The following is a 24,289-nucleotide window of genomic DNA, read 5'->3' on the forward strand; positions in this document are numbered from 1 at the left end:
GACCAAACCAGTCGGATCACTTGGCCGAGAAAGACGCCCCTTCCTCCCCCTCCCCCCGGAGGGGGGATCGGATTGCTAAAAGCCTGGCCTGGCGGGGAGGATTAAAGCGGAAAAGCTTCAGACCTGGGGAGGGGGCGGCGGGCGAGGGAGGGAGGGGGCCCTGCTGGAAGCTGAGCAGGCCGCTGGAGGGAAAGCGGGCGAGTGGGATTTCCAATCCGTCTCCCAGCCCCCCAGATCCTTCCTAGCTGGGTCCCCGGCTGTTGAGGGATTTGGGGTGGGGGAGTCTCTCTCCTCCTTTTCCTGAAGACCCCCGGGGGTCGTACATCGACACGAAATTTTACGAATTTGGCAAGGAATGGGATCCTTCCTTGCACCTTTTAAAATAAAAATAACATTTTTGCTGTAGCTTTTTAACGGTAACGTTTAGCCACCATATAAAACGTCGATGGTGGTTTGTGAGCCCCTCAATCAGCCAGATGTGGAGACTGGATGGGACCTTTTGTATCCAACCGCTGGACCCGGGAGAGGCAGAGAGGGTCGCGCGGTGGTCTCGTGGAGGATACAAGGGTGGCCCCAAGGACAGCTGGAGGTTTAGACTGGAATTATGGGCGTTTTTAATTATTATGTTCGTTCCATTTCATTTTCGTGAGTTCATTTCACAAATAATAAATATTATGTGCCTGGTGGATGTTTTTATTGCTTTCGTGTGTGTGTGTGTGTGTGTGTGTGTGTGTGTGTGTGTGTTTTAAAAAATGTGTTCTAATTTTAGAATGATCAGGCCGCCTGGAGTCCCTCCGTGGAATTGGGTGGCTCTAGAAATAAAATGAAAATAATAAATAAAATGAAATAAAATGAAACAGAGAATAAGATAAAATAGAGAATACAATAAAATAAAATAAAACCAAATATAATAGAGAATACAGTAAAATGGAGCATACAATAAAAGAGAATAAAATAAACGAAACAAAATATAAATAAAATATAATAATGAAATAATATAATATAATTGAAATGAAATAAGTATAAAATAAATGAAATGAAATAAGTATAAAATAAATGAAATGAAATAAATATAAAATAAATGAAATGAAATAAATATAAAATAAATGAAATGAAACAAAATTGAATAATCCTCTCTCTTCTTTCTCTTTCTCTCTCTTTCCATCTCTCACCCCCTCTTTCTCTCTCTTCCTCTCTCTTCCCGTCTCTCTTTCACCCCTCTCTTTCTCTTTCTCTCTCTTTCTCGCTCTCTTTTCTCCTTCTCTTTCTCTCTCTCTCTCTCTCTCGCCCTCCCTTTAAAAAAATTAGTTCCCCCCCCCCCCCGTTGGCAGAAAATCCGGCGAAAAAAAATAGATAAAAACAGTTCCTATGATGCAAAGAGGCAAGAAAAGTCGGGGCGAAAACAGCTCACCGGGCTGGGTCGCCCCCTGAAAGAAACAGCCATCGCTTACAACACCCCCCTTTCCCCCAGCCACGCTTCTGAGCTGCTATTAAAGCCGGGGGTCCCTCCCCCCGGGGGGGTCTTTACTGGCGAGGAAACCGCCGGCTTTCTACGCCCCTCTCCTCTTCCCCCTCCTTGGGGGTCTCAGGTGCTTCCCAAAGCCACCTGAGTGGGGGTCCCACCGTTTTCCTGAGCTGAAATGCAACCCCCCCCCTCCTCCCCTTTGCAGGCTTAAATTGCAACGGGAGGAAAATGCACCAAGAAGCCATTTACGAGGGGGGGGGAGGCGAAGGGGGGGGGCGTGCAGAAACTCAGGCCGAAACTTCAAAGTAAAAGAGGTGTATTTTTTTTTCCTGTCCGTTTCTATTAGCTTTTTGGGGGGGGATTCCAAAGAGGGGATGTAACTGACCTTCTCTTCGAAAACCAGAACGTTTCGGCTAGTTAGGATACTGACATCAATAAAGATTAACGGCGCGAAACCTGGATATTTTAGTGTGCATTGAAGCGCCCGGTGAGGTTTTGCTTCACCCTCTTTACTAAATTCCAGAACTACATTTTAGAAACGATTAAATTTCGGAAAGAGAAACAAAACGGAGTCCTACATTTTTTTAAAAAAAAGAAACCTGGAAAATTCGGCGCCTTTTCAAGAGACAAGAGAATTTCTGTAGACAAAACACGTTCCGTTCTATATTTATTTTTTAAAATAAATGTTATTTATTTATTTATTTATTTATTTATTTATTTATTTATTTATTTATTACATTTATTCGCTGTCTATCTCGCATCCATAAAAAAACATTTTTAAAAACACATTGAAATCATCAAATGTAATGTGACCAAGCCATAAAAAATATTTTAAGAATGTTGCCTTCTATGATTTCTATGTATTTTACCTGGGACAAGAATTAACTGATCTGTTGGAGGCTAAGGATCCATTTACCCTTCAAATGATCCTTCAAATGATTGCTTAGCCTTTCGAATTATTAAAAGATAAATTATCTTTTAGTCTGTAGTTTAAGGATCATTGTAAAAAAGCGAGGCTCTCTTTCCTTGTATGTCAAAATTCGAAATTTTAACGTTTGCAATTGCAAAGTTAAACGAGAGCAAAGATTTTCAGCAGAAAAAAAATTGTGTACGCACATACACACACACACATACAAACACACACACACACACACACACACACACACACAGGGATTAGGATATCCCTCTGGATCTGGTGATGCTGCCAATAACAAAGTAAACCCCGAGTATGTACAGGATGTTTTTAGATTCCCACATTTAGCTTAAATTCTTTTTCCGTGAACGATAGCCACAAACAACCGTTGCTTTTGGCTGAAAACCACGTAAAGGAGGTTAAGGTTAAACAAAGGTTAAAGCAATTTGGGTTGTTTGGATAGAAGGCTGTAAACCCAGGTTTGTCGAGCGAGGTCTGATTCACACAACCTGTTATGACGATGGTGGATTTCCCCCCCCCCCCCGGGTCATTCTGAAATTTCTTTGTATCCAGCTAGCTTTCTATGGGCTGTATTTTCTTGGCAGGATAGCAAATACGTTTGCCACTGTTTCCGGAATTGTTGTTGTTGTTGTTAGTCACACAGCCAGATGTTCAGATCGGATTTGGCACTTTGGTCCACCTACCGAGCCCTTCCCAAATACCTGGGATCGCCAGATGTTGTTTGATGGGGTTAAAAGGATCCTTGCAGGATGCCAGCTGCTCCCAGTCCAGCTGCCTTCTGCAATTGACTGCAATTATCTTGTCAATGCTGATACTGTGGTTGGTGGCGCAGTCAGCCAGATGTTTGGACTGGATCTGGCATTTTGAGTCCCTCCCAAGGACCTGGCATAGGCAGATGTTCCTGTTTAATCATATGAAAGGTATGCAGGTTGTCAGCTCTTCCAAGCCCAGCTGCCTTCCGCAATTGACCGATGGGGAATTTGGCCAATCGGTGTTCCAAGTGGGGCTCCAGATGTTTTTGAGCTTGTTCCACTCAAGGCGCCTATGAGACTCTTGGGACTATCTGTGCTTTCTTCTGCCACGGCTGTTCTAGTCCTATCAGAAGGTCTTCGTTCTTCCTCTTCTCTTCTGCTGTCTCCATATTGTCATTTCCTCTTTCTCTGCTTCTGACAAGCAGATCGAGAAGGGTTGAAATGTTCAGATCTCCAATTTTGTTAACTGCCCATCTGTCTGCTTGCTCCAATTCTAAACCTCTAGTCGGAATGGAATGGGACAGAAATAGAATAGAAACAGGAATAGAATAGAATAAATAGAACAGAATAATAATAGTCAAACTATTCTCCAAAACACCTGAGGGCAGAACAAGAAGCAATGGGTGGAAACTAATCAAGGAGAGAAGCAACTTAGAACTGAGGAGAAATTTCCAGACGGTTAGAACAATTAATCAGAGGAACAGAAGTTGTCTCCAGAAGTTGTGAATGCCCCAACACTGGAAGCCTTTAAGAAGATGTTGGATAGCCATTTGTCTGAAACGGTGTAGGGTTTCCTGCCTAGGCCCCAGGGGGCTGGACTAGAAGACCTCCAAGGTCCCTTCCAACTCTGCTATTGTATTGTATTGTATTCTATCTATCTCTATCTATCTATGTATCATCTATCTATGTATCATCTATCTATCTATCTATCTATCTATCTATCTATCTATCTATCTATCTATCTATCATCTATCTATCTATCTATCTATCTATCTATCTATCTATCTATCATCTATCTATCTATCTATCTATCTATCATTATCTATCTATCTATCTATCTATCTATCTATCTATCTATCTATCTATCTACCTACCTACCTACCTACCTACCTACCTACCTATCTATCATCTATCTATCTATCTATCTATCTATCTATCTATCTATCTATCTATCTATCTATCATCTATCTATCTAAATTAATCAGTGGAACAGAAGTTGCCTTCAGAAGTTGTGGATGCCCCAACACTGGAAGTCTTTAAGAAGATGTTGGAGAGCCATTTGTCTGGAACGGTATAGGGTTTCCTGCCTAGGCAGGGGGTTGGACTAGAAGACCTCCAAGGTCCCTTCCAACTCTGTTATTCTATTCTATTTTATTCTATGGATGGATGGATGGATGGAAGGAAGGAAGGAAGGAAGGAAGGAAGGAAGGAAGGAGCAAGGGAGGGAGGCATTCTCCAAGGCACCTGAGGGTAGAACAAGAAGCAATGGGTGGAAACTAATCAAGGAGAGAAGCAACTTAGAACTGAGGAGGAATTTCCTGACAGTGAGAACAATTAATCAGTGGAACAGAAGTTGCCTTCAGAAGTTGTGAATGCCCCAACACTGGAAGTCTTTAAGAAGATGTTGGAGAGCCATTTGTCTGAAACGGTATAGGGTTTCCTTCCTAGGCAGGGGGTTGGACTAGAAGACCTCCAAGGTCCCTTCCAACTCTGCTATTGTATTGTATTGTATTCTATCCTATCTATCTATCTATCTATCTATCTATCTATCTATCTATCTATCTATCTATCATCTATCTATCTATCTATCTATCTATCTATCTATCTATCTATCATCTATCTATCTATCTATCTATCTATCTATCATCTATCTATCTATCTATCTATCTATCATCTATCTATCTATCTATCTATCATCTATCTATCTATCTATCTATCATCTATCTATCTATCTATCTATCTATCATCTATCTATCTATCTATCTATCTATCATCTATCTATCTATCATCTATCTATCTATCTATCTATCTATCATCTATCTATCTATCTATCTATCTATCTATCTATCTATCTATCATCTATCTATCTATCTATCTATCTATCATCTATCTATCTATCTATCTATCTATCTATCTATCTATCTATCATCTATCTATCTATCTATCTATCTATCTATCTATCTATCTATCTATCTATCATCTATCTATCTATCTATCTATCTATCTATCTATCTATCTATCTATCTACCTACCTACCTACCTACCTACCTACCTACCTACCTACCTACCTACCTAAATTAATCAATCAGTGGAAGAGAAGTTGCCTTCTTAAAGACTTCCTTCCTAGGCAGGGGGCTGGACTAGAAGACCTCCAAGGTCCCTTCCAACTCTGCTATTGTATTGTATTGTATTCTATCTATCTCTATCTATCTATGTATCATCTATCTATGTATCATCTATCTATCTATCTATCTATCTATCTATCTATCTATCTATCTATCTATCTATCTATCTATCATCTATCTATCTATCTATCTATCTATCTATCTATCTATCTATCATCTATCTATCTATCTATCTATCTATCTATCTATCTATCTATCTATCTATCTATCTACCTACCTACCTACCTACCTACCTACCTACCTACCTACCTACCTACCTACCTAAATTAATCAATCAGTGGAAGAGAAGTTGCCTCCAGAAGTTGTGAATGCCCCAACACTGGAAGTCTTTAAGAAGATGTTGGATAGCCATTTGTCTGAAACGGTATAGGGTTTCCTGCCTAGACAAGGGGGGTGGACTAGAAGACCTCCAAGGTCCCTTCCAACTCTGCTATTGTATATTGTATAAAATATAGAACAGAACAGGACATTAGAATTGGATAGGACAGGAGAGGACACGACAGGACAGAATAGAACAGAACAGATTAACAGAGTCGGAAGGGACTTTATAGGTCATCTAGTCCACCCCCACCCCCCACAAATAGGAGACCCTACATCCTTTCTGACGGAGGGCAGTGCAGTCTCCTCTTGGAAGCCTCCAGGGATGAAGCTCCCACAACCTCTGAAGGCAACTTCTGTTCCATGGGTCGATTGTTCTCACGGTCAGGAAACTCCTCCTTATTTCCCGGTTGAATCTCTCCTGGATCAGTTTTCCATCCATTCCTCCTTGTCCGTCTTCATGGATTTGAATAAATGTATTTCACTTATTCCCCTTCTATTTCTATTCCTGCTCCAAATTATATCGTCCTCAAGTTCTGCTATTTTCTGAGCTGGCTTGGACAATCAGATGAACAGAAATCAGTTCTACGGAGGCCTGAAGTGGGCAGTGGAGATTCCCCTTCTTGGAATTAATCTGATTTCATTCCTCGTATTTTCCAAAGGAAAAGAAACATTATTTTTTTCCTTTATTTTTCTCTTCCCTCATTTCTTCTTTTCCATACCCTTTTCTTCCCTCCCCCCCTTACTTCCTTCTCCCCTGCCTTCCCTCCTTTCTTTTCTCCTTTCCTCCTTTCCTTCCCCCTCCTTTCCCTCCCTCGATCCCCCCTCCTTCTCACATACCTTCCCTCCTTCCCTTCCTCTTTCCCTCCTCCTTCCTTTTCTCTTAATCTCCCTCCTTTCCTCCCTCCTTCCTTCCTTCCTTTCAACTCTCCTTCTCTCTTTCTTTCCCTCCCTCTTTCCCTCTTTACTACCCTCTCTTCTTCCCTCCCTCCTTCCTCCCCCAGTTTCTTCTCTTTCTTCTCTCCTTCTTTCTTCCCACCTCCTTTCCCTTCTCTTCTTTCTCTTCCTCCTCTTTATCCCTCCCCCCTTCTTCTGCCTTTCCTTGAAAAGAAACATTATTATATAGCAAGGAAGGTACATCAAATAAAGTGTGAGATTCTTGCAGGTGGGTCGCACAGGGAAGCCTCAACATAGGACTGCAATTGAGCCCCAAATATCTGTTGCTAAGCGAGGCAGCTGTTAAGCGAGTTTTGCCCCATTTTACCACCTTCCTTGCCGCCGTTGTTAAGCGAATCCCCGCAGCTGAGAAGTTAGTAACACGGTCGTTGAGTGAATTGGGCTCCCCTGTTGACTTCTGCTTGACAGAAGGGGATGACGTGATCCTGGGACACTCTTGACCGTCACGAATATGAGTCAGTTCCCAACTGCCTGGATTTTGATCACATGATCACAGGGACGCCACTTACGACACCGTCGTAAGTGTGACAAAACGGTCCTAAGTCACTTTTTTTCAGTGTTCACTGTAACATTGGTCACTAAATGAATGATTGTAAGTCAAGGATTAACTGCAATTCACTTTGCAAAAAGGGGGATGGCTTCAGTTATATGGCCGTGGACGCCATTTTGACTTTTTTGCCTCTTATGGACACACCCGGCAGACGGGAACCCAGGGAGCAGGTTTTACCAGGGTCTTTTGACCCTGGTACTGAAGACTGCGCAGTAACAAAGACTTGGAGAGAATGCAGCCACCGCCTGGGTCCGACAATGTGGACTAGTCTCTTGGCTCCAGGAGTCAAATTTAGAGGCAGCAGGCTGCTGGGAAAATAGGGCTGGTTTCCCCCCGCTCTCCATCCCCAGAAATAGAAACAGAGTAAATGGAAACATCGGTGTCTTTTTCCAGAAATGCGGCTTTTTCATCCCCTATTAAGCCCCTGATAGACTGCTCCTGTACATGGAGGCTCTCCTGAGCAGAGTGCCCCGAACACAGTGTCCCCCCTCGTGTCCTGCTTAAAACAACCCAAAATTTCCCCAATTTTGCCCATCCTGAAAACTGCTATCCCAACCCACATCTACAGATAGTCCTCAACTTACGACCATTCATTTAGTGACCATTCCAAGTTACAACGGCCCTGGGGGAAAAAAGCGACTCAGGACCGTTCTTCACGCTTACGACCTCGGCAGCGTGCCCCTACGATGATGTGATCCAAATTCAGATGCTGGGCCACTGACTCGTAGCTACGACCGTCGCTGATTCGTCACATGATTCCCTTTTAGCGACCGTCCGACATGCAAAATCAAAGCAGGAAGCCAGATTCGCTTAACAGCCAACTCGTCAACTGCAGTTTTATCTAACAACCGCAGAGATTCATTAAACGACTGTGGCGAGGAAGAGTCATTAAACGGGGCAAAACTCACTTAACCCTTGCCTCGCTTAGCAACAAATATTTGGGGCTGAATGGCGGTTGTACGTCGAGGATCACCTCTGCAATCCGCCTGCAAGACGGTGGCGAGAAAAAGCCGTAAAGTCTCACATCGCAACAGAAATTCTGGGCTCCGTGACGGTCGTAAGTCGAGGACCGCACCGTACAGAGGAACAATTTCAGGCAGTGGAAATTATTCGAGTTATTATTTTTCTCCCATTTCTTTGCTTCCTGAAATTAGATCGGAGCCTCAAAATAGGGGCTGGAAGGAAGATGACGGACAGCTTCATCCCTTGCTGTACATCCGGCAGGTTGCATTCTCTGCCCCCCTCACCCCCCCCACAACCCTCACTCCCACCCCTGCAAGACCTCCCCCCTCTTTCTGGGATAATGTTACTGCAATCCTCCAGCTTCCTGCTCCCTTGGCGAGGCCGATGGCAGATGTCGCAGGGGAAGCATTGAGAGCCAGGGAAGGGAAGAGGGGGGGGGGGGAGGCAGGGAATTGACCGCCTTCCAGATTATGGTTTTCTCCTAAGCCATGGTTTGCTTTAAAGGGAGAGGAGCTGGTTGGGGAAGGGGGGGCTTCAACTGCCAGCGTGGATAAGATGGGAATGTCAGAGGTCTCATCCCACCAAGCGGAGAGGATGGGGACATATGGCAAAACCAGGGTCTTCTTGGTGATGCCAGGATAATTCTAGGGTTGGAGAGCTTTGCAGGAGAGCTGGGGGGGATGAAAATTAAGAATATGGTAGTGCTTCCCCCCCCCCCCCGACTCAACGTTTTTATTCAAACAAAGGGGATTAATTGTTCTCCCTGTTAGGAAATCCCTCCTTAATTCTAAGTTGCTTCTCTCCTTCGTTAGTTTCCATCCTTTGTTTCTTGTCCTGCCTTCAGCGGCTTTGGAGAATAGCTTCCCCCCCCCCTCTTCTTTATAGTCTTCTGCTTTTCTGGATTAGAATAGGAATAGCAGAGTTAGAAGAGACCTTGGAGGTCTTCTAGCCCAACCCCCTGCTCAGGCAGGAAACCCTGCACCATTTCAGACAAATGGTTATCCAGCATCTTCTTAAAAACTTCCAGTGTTGGAGCCTTCACAACTTCTGGAGGCAAGGAGTTCCACTGGTTAATTGTTCTAATTGTCAGGAAATTTATCCTTAGTTCTAAGTTGCTTCTCTCCTAGATTAGGAATAGAATAGAATAGAATAGAATAGTTGAAAGGGACCTTGGAGGTCTTCTAGTCCAACCCCCTGCCTAGGCAGGAAACCTTATACTGTTTCAGACAAATGGTTATCCAGCATCTTCTTAAAGACTTCCAGTGTTGGAGCATTCACAACTTCTGGAGGCAAGGAGTTCCACTGGTTAATTGTTCTCACTGTAAGGAAATCTCTCCTTAATTCTAGATTGCTTCTCTCCTTGATAGGTTTCCATCCATTGCTTCTTGTCCTGCCTTTGGAGAAAAGCTTGACCCCCCCCCCTCTTCTTTGCAAATATTGGAAGGCTGTCTCCCCTGTTAGGAAGTTTCTCTTGAAATTCCCAGTTTTCGGCGGCTAAGCAGAGCAGCTCAGAGTGAAGTTATTTCAGCTGCTGCATTTTGGGGTCTCCTGCCCGTCCCCCTCATCCCATCTGACTCCTTCCTCCCGGGGAGCCTCCCAGCCTCTCTCTGCAAAGCGAAGCGAGATAAATATTTCACGATTGCAAGACTATCAGCTGGAGGAGAGAAAGCTAAGATGTTGATCTTCTTTGGTGACAGCTGGGTGGCTGTGGCATCACATCTCCCAGAGAGAGAGAGGGAGGGGGAGAGATAGAGAGGAGAGATAGAGAGATGAAAGACAGACAGACAGACACACAAACACACACATATATATGTTAGCTAGATATGAACGAGTGAGAGATGAAAGAATGATAGATAATAGATATAGACAGATAGAAAGGCAGACAGACAGACATAGATAGATATCTATGTCTACCTATCTGTCTGTCTTTCTATCTGTCTATCTATCTATCTATCTATCTATCTATCTATCTATCTATCTATCTGAAAGAATGGTAGATAGATAGATAGATAGATAGATAGATAGATAGATAGATAGATAGATAGATAGATAGATAGACAGACAGAGAGAGATGAAAGAGAGAGATGAAAGAATGATAGATAATAAATAGATGGATAGACAGACAGACAGATAGGTAGATATAGACAGAGAGAGAAAGAGATATGAAAGAGATAGACAGATAGAGAGAGAGATGAGAAAGAGATGAGAAATAGATAAATAGACAGAGAGAGAAAGAGAGATGATAGAGAGATATGAGAGATTAGAGATAGTATATATATAGAGAGAGAGATTAGAGAGAGGGGGAGAGGGAGATAGAGATTAAAGGAAGATGAGAAAGAGAAGAAAGGGGGGTAGGAAGGAGGGAAGGAGGGAGGGAAGCAAGGAGGGAAGCAAGGAGGGAAGGAAGGAGAGAAGGAGAGAAGAAAGGAGGGAAGGAAGGAGGGAAGGAAGAAGAGAAGGAGAGAAGAAAGGAGGGAAGGAAGGAGGGAATGTAGGAGAGAAGGAAGGGGGGAAGGAAGGAGGAAAGGAAGGGGGAAAGGAAGGAGGGAAGGAAGGAAGGAAGGAGGGAAGGAAGTAGGGAAGGAGAGAAGGAGGGAAGGGGAAGGAGGGAGGAAAGGAAGGGGAGTAGGAGAGAAGAAACGAGGGAAGGAAAGAGGGAGGGAAGAAGAAGTAGGACCGTTGTAAGATAAGATGGATCTATGGGATGTTAAAAAAGCAATCTTCAAGTATATTGTTAACAGTAGGGAAAAATTGTTATAAATACATATTATTAATAACAGTTATGAGATCATATAATTGTGAATGTATATATGTAATTGATAAAATAAAATAAATTTTTTTAAAAAAAAGGAAGATGAGAAAGAGATGTGTGATAGATAGATAAATAGATAGAGACAGAGAGAGAGAGAAAGAAAGAGATGAGAGATTAGAGATAGTTTGTTTATATATATATATATATATATATATATATATATATATATAGATAGATAGATAGATAGATAGATATAGATAGATAGACAGACAGACAGAGCACAAATAAAAACACACACACACACACACACACACACACACACACACACACACACACACACACATATATATATATATATATATATATATATATATATATATATATATAGAGAGAGAGAGAGAGAGAGAGAGAGATTAGAGAGGGGGGGAGAGGGAGAGAGAGAGGTATGGGAGAGGGGGAAATAGCGCAAATTCACATGTTCCAGCCATCTGTCAAGGAAGTCTTCATTTTGAACCTTGCTCTCGAAAAGCAGCTGAGGGTGGACTGGATGGCCTCACAGGCCCCTTCCAGCTCTATGGTTCTCTCTATGCTGTGTCCAGTGCAGGAGGCTTTGGACTTTGCTTGTCAGAAGGTCCCAAAAGGGGATCGCACGATGACCCAAGGACATTTCAACCGTCACAAGTATGAGTCAGTGGCCGGGGGTGTCTGAACTTCGACGACGTGACTCACGGGGGTGCTGCGACGGTCATTAAATGTGAAAAACAAGTGTGGCAAGGAAATTCATACAAGGGGGCCAAAGCTCACTTCACCAGGGTCTCCCCCAGCAACATAAATTTGGTCCTCCCTTGTGGTTGTATCTCGAGGACTCCCTGCATCGTAAATTGCGGGGGGCGGGGGGGAGGTGTTTGTCAAAAAAACACCAACCGGAAGGGACTTTTATCTCACTTTGTGAAACTTTTTGTCTAAATCGGAGCCTGCCCAGGGATCCACACTTGGGGAAGGGGCCTGAGCTGGCCAGATGGCACGGCTAAACCCCCCCTCCTCTTCCCCAGCGACACCCCTCCCTCCCGGCTGCTGGCATCCATCTAAGCCTCATCCATTAATCATGGCCACCGATCTGCTCCTCTCATTTTCCAGCTAGGCGAAAGGTTACTCAGCGTAACCTGAACTCGTGGCACTGAGCCTTGTTTGACTATCACGGAACGGTCTCGGGTTCCTGGCGGGGTTTGAATGGGAGAGGCTCGGCATCCAACCCGAGACTTGCATTTCGGCAGCTGCCAGCCTTGGCAGGGAGAAACTTGCAGGCCCGAATCAGGTGTCTTCAGGGTATATATTAAAACAGGCCCCGGGAAGTGGACACCCCACAGATGTCCTGGGGTTCGGTTTTGTGGGGTGAAGTAGCCTTCCAGTATTGGGGAGGGGGCTGCTCCAAAGAAGAGGGGGTCAATTATTTTCCAAAGCACCCGGAGGCAGGACAAGGAGCAACGGACGGAAACTAATCAAGGAGAGAAGCAACTTAGAACTAAGGAGAAACTTGCTAACAGTGAGGACAATTAACCAGTGGAACTCCTTGCCTCCAGAAGTTGTGGGTTCTCCATCCCTGGAGGTTTTTAAGAAGAGGCTGGAATGGAAAAATGGGCAAATCCACATGTTCCAGCCATCTGTCATTTGTGTGAAATGGCACAGGGCAGGGGTGAAATCCAGCAGGTTCTGACAGGTTCTGGAGAACCGGTGGCGGAAATTTTGAGTAGTTCGGAGAACCAGCAAATGCCACCTCCGGCTGGCCCCAGGAGTGGGGAGGGAGTGGGGATTGTGCAGTATCCTCCCCCTGCCACGCCCACCAAGCCACGCCCACAGAACCAGTGGTAAAAAAAATCTGAATTTCAGCACTGATCTAGGGTTTCTTGCTTGAGCAGGGGGTTGGACTAGAAGATCTCCAAGGTCCCTTCCAGCCCAAGGTCTCTATGATTCTATCAGACAGATAAGATACATATGATAGATGGATGGATGGGTGGGTGGATGGATGGAAAGGTAGGTAGGTAGGTAGGTAGGTAGATAGATAGATAGATAGATAGATAGATAGATAGATAGATAGATAGATGGATAGATGGATAGATGGATAGATGGATAGATGGATAGATGGATAGATGGATAGATGGATAGATGGATAGATGGATAGATGGATAGATGGATAGATGGATAGATGGATAGATGGATAGATGGATAGATGGATAGATGGATAGATGGATAGATGGATAGATGGATGGATGGATAGATGGATGGATGATATAGTTATGGGATAGATAGATAGATAGATAGATAGATAGATAGATAGATGGATGGATGGATGGATGGATGGATGGATGGATGGATGGATGGATGGATGGATGGATGGATAGATAGATAGATAGATAGATAGATAGATAGATAGATAGATAGATAGATACGAGAGAGAGAAAGAGGGATAAGAAACACAGACAGACAGATACATGGATAGATGGAATAGAAGTTGCAGAAGAAGAAACCATGGGGGCTCCATCACTGGAGGTTTTCAAGAAGAGGCTGGACATTTGTCTGGAGTGGTAGAGGGTCTCCTGATTGAGGAGGGGGTTGGACTAGAAGACCTCCAAGGCCCCTTCCTGCTCATTCTCTGTGTGTGGGGGTTCCCACATCTTCCTCTCTTCAGCCTTCTCCATCAAGGGACTCCACCGGGGGGAACTTAGAGGGCGTCCGAATGAGACAATGACAGAGTTGGAAGGGACCTTGGAGGTCTTCTAGTCCAACCCCACTGCTCTAGAAGGAGATCCTGTATATCATTTCAAACAGATAGTTGTCTGTTCTGGTTCTGGTTCCTGTTCCGAATCCGTCCTTGTTCTGTTCCTGTTCTGTTCTGTTCTGTTCTTGTTCTTGTTCTTTTTCTGTCCTTGTTCTTGTTCTTGTTCCTATTCTTGTTCCATTCCAATCCATTCCATATTTTATTATTCTATTCTATTCTACTCTATTCTATTCTGTAGAAAGAGTTGGAAGGGACCTTGGAGGTCTTCTAGTCCAACCCCTGCTCAGGCAGGAGACCCTAGACCCGTGATGGCGAATCTATGGCACGTGTGCCAGAGATGAGACACAGAGCACATGTGCCATCGCCAACTGCTCTTTTAGTTTCTGGCACATAAATGCACCCTGGCAAGCTGGTCTTCGCGGGCACTGGAACACCAGAAAAAGGGCCTGAGAACGGCCTGAAAAACAGCCTAGAAACAACCTGAAAAACAGTCTGGAAATGCCCCCCGAATGCCCCAAAACTAGGCTTGGTTTGGGGGTTGTTTTCACGCCTTTTTCGGGCTGTTTTAAGGCTGTTTTCGGGCCACTTTTCAAGCCAAAAACTGTCTGAAAATGGGCAAAAAAGATGGGCATAAAACAGGCCTGCAGGGGTGCCAGCCAGCTAGACTTCAGGTTTCTGGCACTCCGGCACATGCACGGTGTGGCACTCGGTGCCGAAAAGGTTTGCCATCAGTGCCCTGGAGCATTTCAGACGGAGGACTGTCCAATCCCTCCCGGGATTGAGCCTCCACAAGGTCTAGTGGCAAGCAGTTCCGCTGATTAATTTTCTTAGCAATAGCAGTTAGACTTATATACCGCTTCATAGGGCTTTCAGCCCTCTCTAAGCGGTTTACAGAGAGTCAGCATATCGCCCCCAACAATCTGGGTCCTCATTTTACCCACCTCGGAAGGATGGAAGGCTGAGTCAACCTTGAGCCGGTGAGATTTGAACCGCTGACCTGCTGATCTAGCAGTAGCCTGCAGTGCTGCATTTAACCACTGCGCCACCTTTTTCCACTATCAGAGTTCCTCCTTAGTTCTCGACTTATAACAGCTCCTTTAGTGACTGAAGTTACAAAAGCATGTGGGAAAAATAGACTCATAACTGTTTTCCACACTTAACGACCATTGCCACCACCCGTGCTCATGCGATCCAAATCCAGAACTCTTGGGAACGGACTCACCTTTGTGACGGTTGCAACGTCCCGGGGTCAACCTTCCGACAAGCAAAGTCAATGGGGGGGGGAGCCAGATTAACTTACCGACCGCCTGACTCACTTAACAACAGCGGCGATTCGCTTAGCCACCGTGGCAAGAAAGGTCGTCAAACAGAGCAAAAAATTCACCTACCAACCCTTCGGGCTCCATGGCGGTCGTACGTCGAGGACCGGCTGCGTCGGGCCACAGGTCAAGTCACTGTCTTCCCCTCTTGATGACCCCCGAGGTGGCTTCACCTGACCCCCCCCCCCCTGAGTCCCCATAAGCCACCTCCACACCACCTGTTCGTCATTAGGACGCCGGATTGAGCAAGGAACCAGGTTAATCTCCTATCCTGGCATGGGTGTGGCTACACACACACACACACACACACACACACAACGCAAGCCCATGGCTGTCATTTTCTGCAGGAGGCTAATTGGTACCTTTTGGCCTCAATCTTCCCAATGCGGCGACCCTTTAATACAGTTCCTCGTGTTGTGGCGATCCCCAGCCATCAAATTGGTGCCTCGGTTTCTAAGACCATCGAAAATATGTGTTTTCCTTAGGCGACCCCTGTGAAAGGGTCGTTCGACCCCCAAAGGGGTCCCAACTCACAGGTTGAGAACCGCTGCAATGGGGGCTTCGGCTGAAGTGACCTGGACATACCCCCCCCCCAAAAAAAGATTTCTGGGGAATCTTAACATTTTTAGCCAGCTTGGGAAGTTGCAAATATATATATATATATATATTTAAAGTCACAACCCCCAGTATGCCCAAATATGGGAGGAAATTCACTACTTCCATTCTCTGTCTATCGGCTCGTCACAAGAAACCATCCAGACAGAAACCCAATATTTTTACTGTTGCCTTTTGTTACATTTGTGTTGTATTTGTGCTGATAAGTAAATAAAGGGAGACTAGTATAGATCTATTTCAAGCTATTTAGCTCTCGTCAGCTAGCCATACCCTTACTGGGATTCGAATCTGGGCTGTATTACATATTAGGCAGATGTGTTAACCACTAAGCCACAAGGTTCTCCTCCTTTATCAGCTGAGCCAGAGAAATAGGTATGTATTTAGTGTCACAACCCCTGGTATGCCCAAATATGGGAGGAAGCCTACTGCTTCCTTTCTCTGTCCATCGGCTCGTCACAAGAGACCATCCAGACAGAAACCCAATATTTTTACTGTTGCCTTTTGTTACATTTGTGTTGTATTTGTGCTGATAAATAAATAAAGGGAGACTAGCATAGATCTATTTCAAGCTATTTAGCTCTCATCAGCTAGCCATACCCTTACTGGGATTCGAACCTGGGCTGTATTGCATCTTAGGCAGATGTGTTAACCATTAAGCCACAGAGTTCCTCTCCTTATCAGCTGAGCCAGGGTGATAGGTATCTATTTAAAGTCACAACCCCTGGTATGCCCAAATATGGGAGGAAGTTCACTACTTCCATTCTCTGTCCATCGGCTCGTCACAAGAGACCATCCAGACAGAAACCCATCAGAGAATGGAAGTAGTGAACTTTGGAAAAAGGCCTGGAGACCAAAATATATGAAGAACGGCTGCAGGAATTGGATATAGCTAATCTAGAGAAAAGAAGGACTGGGGGGGGGGGGCATGATAGCAGTATCCTATTATTTGAGTGGCTCCCACAAAGAAGAGGGAGGTTAACTTATTTTCCAAAGCACCAGAAGGTAAGACGAGAAACAATGGATGGAAACTAATCGAGGTTAGAAGCAACCTGGAATTAAAGAGAAACTTCCTATCGATGAGGACAATTAACCAGTGGAACAGAAGTTGCCTCCAGATGTTGGGGATGCTTCAAGAGTGAAGGTTTTAAAGAGAAAAAAAATGGACATTTGTCTGAAATGGTATCTGGTCTCCTGCTTGAGCAGGGGGTTGGACTAGAAGACCTCCAAGGTCCCCGCTGTTATTTTGTTATCCTTTAATCTCGTATCAATTACAGTTACAATTATACAATAGCAGAGTTGGAAGGGACTTTGGAGGTCTTCTAGTCCAACCCCTTGCCTAGGCAGGAAACCCTATACCGTTTCAGACAAATGGCTATCCAACATCTTCTTAAAGACTTCCAGTGTTGAGGCATTCGCAACTTCTGGAGTCAAATTGTTTCACTGATTCATTGTTCTCACTGTCAGGAAATTCCTCCTCAGTTCTAAGTTGCTTCTCTCCTTGATTAGTTTCCACCCATTGCTTCTTCTTCTGCCCTCAGGTGCCTAGGAGAATAGTTTGACTCCCTCTTCTTTGGGGCAGCCCCTGAGATATTGGAAGACTGCTATCATGTCTCCCCTGGTCCATCTTTTCATTAAACTAGACATGCCCAATTCCAGCAACCGTTTTTCATATGTTTTAGCCTTCAGTCCCCTAATCCTCTTTGTTGCTCTTCTCTGCACTCTTTCCAGAGTCTCCACATCTTTTCTACATTGTGGCCACCAAAACTGGATGCAAATATTCCAAGTGTGGCCTTACCAAGGCCTTGTAAAGTGGTATTAACCCTTCACGTGATCTTGATTCTATCCCTCTGTTGATGCAGCCTAGAACTGTGTTGGCTTTTTTGGCAGCTGCTGCACACAGCTGGCTCCTATTTAAGTGGTTGTCCACTAGGACTCCAAGATCCCTTTTCACAGTTACTACAGTTGAGTAAGGTGCCACCTATACTGGACCTGTGCATCGCTGTGTTGCCTCCAGATGTTGTGAGTGCTCCAACACTTGGGAGTTTTTAAAGAAGAGATTGACAACCATTTGTCTGAAATGGTATTAGGTCTCCTGCTTGGGCCGGGTTCCACCACAAAATCGCGGAGGACAAAATCGCGCTCGACGAAAGCGCACATTTGACGTCATCACAGCGCGACGAAAACATCGCGCTGTGATCGAAAAATGTAAAAATAAAGCGAAAACCTTACCCTAACCCCCCCCAAACCTAACCCTAAACCTAACCCTTAACCTAACCCTAAATCTAACCCTAAACCTAACCCTTAACCTAACGCTAAACCTAACGCTAACCCTTAACCTAACGCTAAACCTAATGCTAACGCTCTAAACCTAACCCTAACCCTTAACCTAACCCTAACCCTAACCCTAACCCTAACCTTTATGTGAATCGGCTTGCTTTAATTTTAATTTTATTTCAATTTTTAATTTTTTTCGTCGTGCTGTGATGACGTCACATGCGCGCTTTCGTCGAGCGCGATTTTGTCCTCCGCGCTTTTGACAGGTCACGCTTGGGCCGAGGGTTGGACTAGAAGACCTCCAAGGTCCCTTCCAGCTCTGTTCTGATGGAGTCGTTGAAGCTGCTCTGAATCCCATCTGTTCGCCAGAAAAGATGCTAGCTACCGTGTCATTCTTGATTCATGCTCCGTGCACGCCACCTGTCGACCACTCTGAATATTGCTGGCATTCATTAGTGGAGAGGAAAAAACGTTGTTTTCTGGAATTAGCCTTGCTGGGCTCCAGCCCAGCCCAGCTTTTATTTAAATTTATTATTATTTACAACCTTTCGTTGAGTGACCGTTCAAAATAACGATGCCACTCATAGCGGTGTTCCAATATTGGAAGGGCAGCCAGAAGGAGGAGGCGGTCAACCCATTCCCCAAAGGACCAAAGCCCTTGATTTCTATGTGTGCAGCTTCTCTCAATGACCGAAAACCCTGTTGTCCGCCCACCTTGCATAGAATGAGTCAGAATAGAGCTGCAAGGGACCTTGGAGGTCTTCTAGTCCAACCCCCTGCTCAAGCAGGGGACCTGATACCATTCCAGACAGGGGCCTGTCACATCTCTTCTTGAAAACCTCCAGTGTTGGGAGCAGTGACAACTTCTGGTGGCAACTTCTGTTCCATCCAGTCATGTATCTCTGTCTAATATATCTTATCACTCTTTCACTTTCTGTCCTATCTATCTATCTATCTATCTATCTATCTATCTATCTATCTATCTATCTATCTATCATCTATCTATCTATCTATCAATCATCTATCTCTATCTACTATTTTCTATCTACTATTTATTTATCTATCTAATCTATCTTCTATGTAATCTATTTTCTATTTATCTACCTACCAACTACCTATCATCTATCTATCTATCTATCTATCTATCTATCTATCTATCTATCTATCTATCTATCTATCTATCATCTATCTCTATCTACTATTTTCTATCTACTATTTATTTATCTATCTATCTTCTATGTAATCTATTTTCTATTTATCTACCTACCAACTACCTATCATCTATCTATCTATCTATCTATCTATCTATCTATCTATCTATCTATCTATCTATCTATCATCTACCTACCTACCTACCTACCTATTTTCTATCTACTATCTATTTATCTATCTTCTATGTAATCTATTTTCTATATCTATCTATCTATCTATCTATCTATCTATCTATCTATCTATCTATCTATCTATCTATCTATCTATCTATCTATCTATTATTTTCTATCTATTATTTATCTAATCTATCTTCTATCTATCTATCTATCTATCTATCTATCTATCTATCTATCTATCTATCTATCTATCTATCTATCATCTATCTATATCTATCTACCTACCTACCATCCATCTTATTTATCTATTATTTTCTTTCTTTCTATTTTCTATCTACTATCTATTGATCTAATCCATCCATCTATCCATCCATCCATCCATCCATCCACCCACCCACCCACCTACCATCTATAACATATCTATCATCTATATATCATCTCTCTCTCTCATATATATCCCTCCCTCCCTCCTATATGTCTTATGCAATCATAGAGACCTAGGCCTGGAAGGGATCTTGGAGGTCATCTAGTCCAACCCCTTGCTCCAGCAAGAGAACCTAGACCATTTCAGACAAGTGGTTGCCCAGTCTCTTTCTAAAAACCTCCAGTGATGAAGTCCATGCAACTTCTGGTGGCAAGCTGTTCCACTGGTTAATAGTTCTCACCGTTAGGACATTTTTCCCAAATTCCAGGTTGCTCCTCTCCTTGATGAGTTTCCACCCGGTGCTTCTTGTCCTGCCCTTCAGGTGCTTTGGGGAATAAGTTGACCCCCTCCTCTTTGTGGCAGCCCCTCAAAATATTGGAAGACTTCCTTTCTATTCCTTTTTTTCTAGAAAAGATTTTTTTCTTAGCTTCCTTCGTAGCATCTTGATGAATCAGCGGTTCACGCAACTGATTTAAGGTAAAAACCAAATGAATTGCATTAAAGCTCATCGCCAGCTTAATCCCGGAATTGCAGGGGGTCTCCATGGATTTCTGTCCCCCTAAGATTAAGACTGTTGAAATCCATTTTGACCTGGTTTCGTTATTTCGCTGCCGAAAGCTGGCTTCTTAAGCCTCCGCGAGATCTTTTTAAGCCTATTTTCCCAGCCAAACGTTTCTTCTCATAAATAAATATTCCTAAATATTTAGTTCTGCCTGCTTCAAATTGAAAACCAGCCTGCCTCTTTCAAGGCCTGGCTTGCTTCTAATAATAATAAAAATCACCCCAAAAGGTATTCGTCTGCAGAAAAGATTATTTAAACCCTGCTTCAGGCAATGCACGAACCCCACCAATCAATAATCCCCGAAAACGCACCCACCTCCTCAAACATAGAACCACAGTGGCAGCTGCTAGTAAATCCGGAGTATCCGTGTTTGTATGTTACGTTTTAGGAAAACTGTAGTCCTCCACTTAAGACCAGTATGGCAACCAGAATTTCCACAATGAAGCGAAGTGGCTGTTAAGGGACTCGTCCCATGTGTTATGGTCGTTTTGCCCCAGTTGTTAAGTGAATCCCTGCAGTTGTTAAGTGAATCAGGCGGTCGCTAAACGAATCCAGTTTCCCCCATTAACACTAATTGTCAGAAATTATCTGGGTAAGGTCCCCAATAGTGATTACGTGACCCCCCTGGGATACTGCCGTCATTTGTAAAGATGTGCCGATTACTATGCACCCCAAATTTTTTGATTCCATGAACGTCGGGATGAGCCAAGAGTCCGTAAGTGCGAGGACTTGTAAGCCTCTTTTTTCGTTATAAACCGAGGACCCTTTTTTTAAAAAAAAAAAAAGCAGAAAAGTACTCAAGGTTTTAATCCCGCTCGCAGGAATTACTACCAGTCCAAAGGGGCCAAGGTATATACATATTTTATTTTTTAAAAAGTTTACAGTTTCTTTAATTATACACAACTATTCTGAGAGGTTATAATCCTTAGAAGAGGCATTCGCCACGGGGGTGTGTGTGTGTTTCTGCCCACCCACCACCCTCAACGCCGCCGCCAGCCGCATCATCGCAATGCCAAGAAGGGGAAGAGGGCAGAGGAGAGTTGGGCAGCCAAGGGGAAGGGCCCAGGCATCCCATTTGACCTCTTCAAGTATTCACACAATGTACCAAATACACTCCGGGAAATTAAGCAAAAACTTAAAAAAAAAACAAACACCTGGCAATTTTTAAGGGGGCATCCGTTCCCCCCCACCCCCACACACGCAAGAAGGCGACGCCCCAGATCCCAAACTGGAATGGCACACGATGCGGCAACCACCCCTCGTTCCCAAATCTGAGCTGAAGGACACCCAAAGCTGAAATATTTTCCATTTGTCTCGTCCAAATCTCCTCTTCACTGCGAAAGACACCAATCAACCAACCAAACAATCATCCAGGAGAACTTCTCTGAAGTTCTCAAACCATCCAGAACTTCATTGAAGTTCTCAAAGCATCCAGGAGACCTTCACTGATGTTCTCAAACCATCCAGGAGAACTTCTCTGAAGTTCTCAAACCATCCAGGAGGACCCACTGAAGTTCTCAAACAATCCAGGAGAACCTCACTGAAGTTCTCAAAGCTCCAGGAGAACCTCACTGAAGTTCTCAAACCATCCAGGAGAACTCACTGAAGTTCTCAAACCATCCAGGAGAACCTCACTGAAGTTCTCAAAACATCCAGGAGACCTTCACTGAAGTTCTCAGGAAGACCCATCTCTCCTCCGAACCACAAAATACAAAATCTCCAACTTGAATCAAAGGCTCATCTAGTCAGTGTGACTTGTGGCGTCGCATTATTTTTAACTTGCTAAAGTCAAGAGCGGCTTGAGAAGGTTGCTCGACAGATGAATCGGGGAAGGTGGTGAAGAGATGGATAAAAGTTTGGTGGCCTCCAGAAAATAGTCCCCGGTCCCCCTGAAGACAGGTCTAGTTTGCAATTCGAAAAGGATGCGGGAAGCGTCCCAGACGGAAAGCAAGACATTCCGAGGAATTCGTTCAGTCACGGTCAACTATGGATCGTCATCTCAACAAGGCCGTCTGAAGAGGGATGTCAGCTCCGCCGACGGTTGGCGGTTTGGATGACGGTGTCGTGAAATGAAGACAATGTTGGCGATTAAACCACCCGGAGAAAGGAAATGGAGAAGGTGCCAACTTGTCTCAAGATCAAGGATGGGAAGGAGACTGAGCTGAAACCTTCTCCGTTCTAAGTCAAAGCTGCTGAGATGTTTCCTCACCAAGTGTCTCCTTTAAGCTCCCTCTCACCAACCTTTGGCCAACCCTAATCGCTGGGTCAACTCAACGCTACGCCAAGGGACGTCGGAAAGGTTTGCCACGGGGTGCGTGCGTCCCTGCATCCGCGTGGGATATCTACCTCCAAGAACTAAATTTCAGAAAGGAGGACCACCTTCAACCTTCATCCCAGCCATGAATGTTCAAGAGAGGAGATGCCCCAAAAGGACCTTCGCGAATCAAGAGAGTTGGCAGGGCTAATTTCGGGAGGTGGCAGGGGGGCAGACAATGGCGAGTCATCTTTCTATCGGAAATGTGGGTTAGTTTTCGCTCCTTAATTAAAACCAGAATTGTGGTTTCTGCTTGGGCGGAGGTAGGGGGTTTAAAAAAAAATAATAATTTATGAGCGGTCAAAAATCTCAAAATATCACACTTTATTGTTTCGGGGGGGGGGGGGAGAGAAAAGGTTTGCCTTCGTGAAGGGAAATTAGAACACTAGCGTATTAATATATCTATCTATCTCTATATATGTACAATCTCGGAGGGGAGGGGAGGAGGAGAATGGTTTATTTTTGCTCAAAAGTGGTAGTCCTACCATGATAGATAGCTTGGCACTCAAAATCTAGAGATCATTGCACAGGTCAACCAATTAGCAGCACATTTAAGGCAGACCAAGCCCATCGTGCACTCCTCCCTGCCGGCTGGGGAGGATGGGGATGGGGGTGGCGAATTCAGGAGGGCGCCAGGAGAGGGACAGGAGGTCAAAATTCAGTTTTCCTCCATTTGGGCCGCTTTGAAGATGGGGGGGGGGGAGAGGACTTCAACTCCCCAGAATTCCCCGCTGGGGAATTCTGGGAGTTGAAGTCCTCTCCCCCCCCCATCTTCAAAGCGGCCCAAATGGAGAAACGCGGAGTTTTAAAGATCCTTCTCATCTTCCATCAAGATCGAGAGTGACAAAAAACAAAGAACCCCCCGAGGGTCTCGTATTCCACTGTCGGTTCAGCTGCTCACCACAATTCCAATATCACGGCTTCCCCCCCCCCCCTGACATTTTCAAGGAAAAAAAGAGACGACTGTGAATAATTTTTGAGGGTCATTGGATTTCCCCCCCCCTCGCTCTCCACCCCCAAGATGCAATCAAGCTTTTTGCTTTAATCGAGTGAAAATCATCGTGCCGATTCAATATCTACTTTACAGCTCTTTTTCCACGTGGGGAAGGAAGGAAGGAAGATGGGGAAGGAAGGAAGGAAGGAGATGGGAAAGGAAGATGGGAAAGGAAGGAAGGAGATGGGAAAGGAAGAAAGGAAGGAGATGGGAAAGGAAGATGGGAAAGGAAGAAAGGAAGGAGATGGGAAAGGAAGGAGATGGGAAAGGAAGGAAGGAAGGAGATGGGAAAGGAAGGAAGTGAAGGGATTGCGGTTGACGATCCGATTCGTTCCATCAGCTTGCCATCCCCAACACACACACACACACACACCTACGCACCCACAAACTCCCCAATTTCAAACTCCGATGGCATTTAAGAAGGAACGGGTGGAAAGGAAGAGAAGGACGCCATTCTCTCGACAGTCAACGTTCTTCTTGATTCACCCAAGTTCTGATGACGCTACTAGAAGATGCACCAAGGCCTCAACTCAATCATCGTCCCCAACCCCCCCGCCCCTAAATCTCTAGAAATCCAGAGGAAGCAA

General features: G+C 44.5%; 1 long non-coding RNA gene across 1 annotated transcript; it reads right to left on the reverse strand.

Moving 5' to 3' along the window:
* Positions 1-21,239: 21,239 nt before the first annotated feature.
* LOC116511125 lies at positions 21,240-23,882 on the reverse strand. Its single transcript, XR_004255721.1, has 2 exons — positions 21,962-23,882; positions 21,240-21,930 (listed from the first exon to the last, which is right to left on the reverse strand). It is a non-coding gene; the product is annotated as an uncharacterized LOC116511125 (long non-coding RNA).
* Between the last annotated feature and the right edge of the window lie 407 nt (positions 23,883-24,289).

Source organism: Thamnophis elegans, chromosome 7 (genome assembly GCF_009769535.1).
Source record: "Thamnophis elegans isolate rThaEle1 chromosome 7, rThaEle1.pri, whole genome shotgun sequence".
In the NCBI taxonomy this organism is placed as follows: Eukaryota; Metazoa; Chordata; class Lepidosauria; order Squamata; family Colubridae; genus Thamnophis; species Thamnophis elegans.